At 41.2% G+C, this 2,367-nt stretch overlaps 1 non-coding gene across 1 annotated transcript; it reads right to left on the bottom strand.

The window, feature by feature from the left end:
* Positions 1-644: 644 nt before the first annotated feature.
* Positions 645-752, bottom strand: LOC112781018 (small nucleolar RNA R71). Its single transcript, XR_003191819.1, has one exon. It is a non-coding gene; the product is annotated as a small nucleolar RNA R71 (small nucleolar RNA).
* Between the last annotated feature and the right edge of the window lie 1,615 nt (positions 753-2,367).

Genomic DNA, 2,367 nt, shown 5'->3' with positions numbered 1-2,367 from the left:
CCATCTATGTTCGAATTTTTTCTTCTTCTTATCTTCTACTCACACAGGGACCTCTATACTGTGGTAAAAAGGACCCCTATTATTATTATTTTTCTGTCCCTCTTTTTCATATGAGCAGGAGCAAGGACAAGAACATTCTTGTTGAAGCAGATCCAGAACCTGAAAGGACTCTGAAGAGGAAACTAAGAGAAGCTAAATTACAACAATCCAGCAAGCACCTTTCAGAAATTTTTGAACAAGAAGAGGAGATGGCAGCCGAAAATAATAATAATGCAAGGAGGATGCTTGGTGACTTTACTGCACCTAATTCCAATTTACATGGAAGAAGCATCTCCATTCCTGCCATTGGAGCAAATAATTTTGAGCTTAAACCTCAATTAGTTTCTCTGATACAGTAGAACTGCAAGTTTCATGGACTTCCATCTGAAGATCCTTTTCAGTTCTTAACTGAATTCTTGTAGATATGTGATACTATTAAGACTAATGGAGTAGATCCTGAAGTCTACAGGCTCATGCTTTTCCCTTTTGCTGTAAGAGACAGAGCTAGAGTATGGTTGGACTCTCAACCTAAGGATAGCCTGAACTCTTGGGATAAGCTGGTCAAGGCTTTCTTAGCCAAGTTCTTTCCTCCTCAAAAGCTGAGTAAGCTTAGAGTGGATGTTCAGACCTTCAGACAGAAAGAAGGTGAATCCCTCTATGAAGCTTGGGAGAGATACAAAGGACTGACCAAAAAGTGTCCTTCTGATATGCTTTCAGAATGGACAATCCTGGATATATTCTATGATGGTCTGTCTGAATTAGCTAAGATGTCATTGGATACTTCTGCAGGTGGATCCATTCACTTAAAGAAAACGCCTGTAGAAGCTCAAGAACTCATTGACATGGTTGCTAATAACCAGTTCATGTACACTTCTGAGAGGAATCCTGTGAGTAATGGGATGCCTATGAAGAAGAGAGTTCTTGAAATTGATACTCTGAATGCCATATTGGCTCAGAATAAAATATTGACTTAGCAAGTCAATATGATTTCTCAGAGTCTAAATGGAATGCAAGCTGCATCCAACAGTACTCAAGAGGCATCTTCTGAAGAAGAAGCTTATGATCCTGAAAACCCTGCAATAGCAGAGGTGAATTACATGGGTAAACCTTATGGAAACATCTATAACCCCTCATGGAGAAATCACCCAAATCTCTCATGGAAGGATCAACAAAAGCCTCAACAAGGCTTTAATAATGGTGGAAGAAACAGGTTTAACAATAGTAAACCTTTTCCATCATCCACTCAGCAATAGACAAAGAACTCTGAACAAAATACCTCTAATTTAGCAAACTTAGTCTCTGATCTATCTAAGGCCACTGTAAGTTTCATGAATGAAACAAGGTCCTCCATTAGAAATTTGGAGGCACAAGTGGGCCAGCTGAGTAAAAGGATCACTGAAATCCCTCCTAGTACTCTCCCAAGCAATACAGAAGAAAATCCAAAAGGAGAGTGCAAGGCCATTGACATAGTCAACACGGCCGAACCTGGAGAGGAAGGGGAGGACGTAAATCCCAGTGAGGAAGACCTCCTGGGACGTCCAGTGATCAATAAGGAGTTTCCCTTTGAGGAACCAAAGGAATCTGAGACTCATCTAGAGACCATAGAGATTCCATTGAACCTCCTTATGCCCTTCATGAGCTCTGACGAGTATTCATCTTCTGAAGAGAGTGAGGATGTTACTGAAGAGAAAGTTACCAAGTACCTTGGTGCAATCATGAAGCTGAATGCCAAATTATTTAGTATTGAGACTTGGGAGGATGAACCTCCCTTGTTCACCAATGAACTAAGTGATCTGGATCAACTGACATTGCCTCAGAAGAAACAGGATCCTGGAAAGTTCGTAATACCTTGTACCATAGGCAACATGATCTTTGAAAAGGCTCTGTGTGACCTTGGTTCAGGGATAAACCTCATGCCCCTCTCTGTAATAGAGAAACTGGAAATCTTTGGGGTGCAAGCTACTAAAATCTCATTAGAGATGGCAGACAATTCAAGAAAACAGGCTTATGGACAAGTAGAGGACGTGTTAGTAAAGGTTGAAGGCCTTTACATCCCTGCTGATTTCATAATCCTTGATACTGGGAAGGATGAGGATGAATCCATCATCCTTGGAAGATCTTTCCTAGCCACAGCAAGAGCTGTGATTGATGTTGACAGAGGTGAATTAGTCCTTCAATTGAATGAGGACTCCCTTGTGTTTACAACTCAAGGTTACCCTTCTGTAAACATGGAAAAGAGGCACAGTAAGCTTCTCTCAAAACAGAGTCAACCAGAGCCCCCACAGTCAAACTCTAGGTTTGGTGTTGGGAGGCCACAACCAAACTCTA

The sequence above is a fragment of the Arachis hypogaea genome, chromosome 19 (assembly GCF_003086295.3).
Source record: "Arachis hypogaea cultivar Tifrunner chromosome 19, arahy.Tifrunner.gnm2.J5K5, whole genome shotgun sequence".
Lineage (NCBI taxonomy): Eukaryota > Viridiplantae > Streptophyta > Magnoliopsida > Fabales > Fabaceae > Arachis > Arachis hypogaea.
Note: the sequence above shows the minus strand (reverse complement) of the source record. Positions and strands in the feature narration are given on the sequence as shown.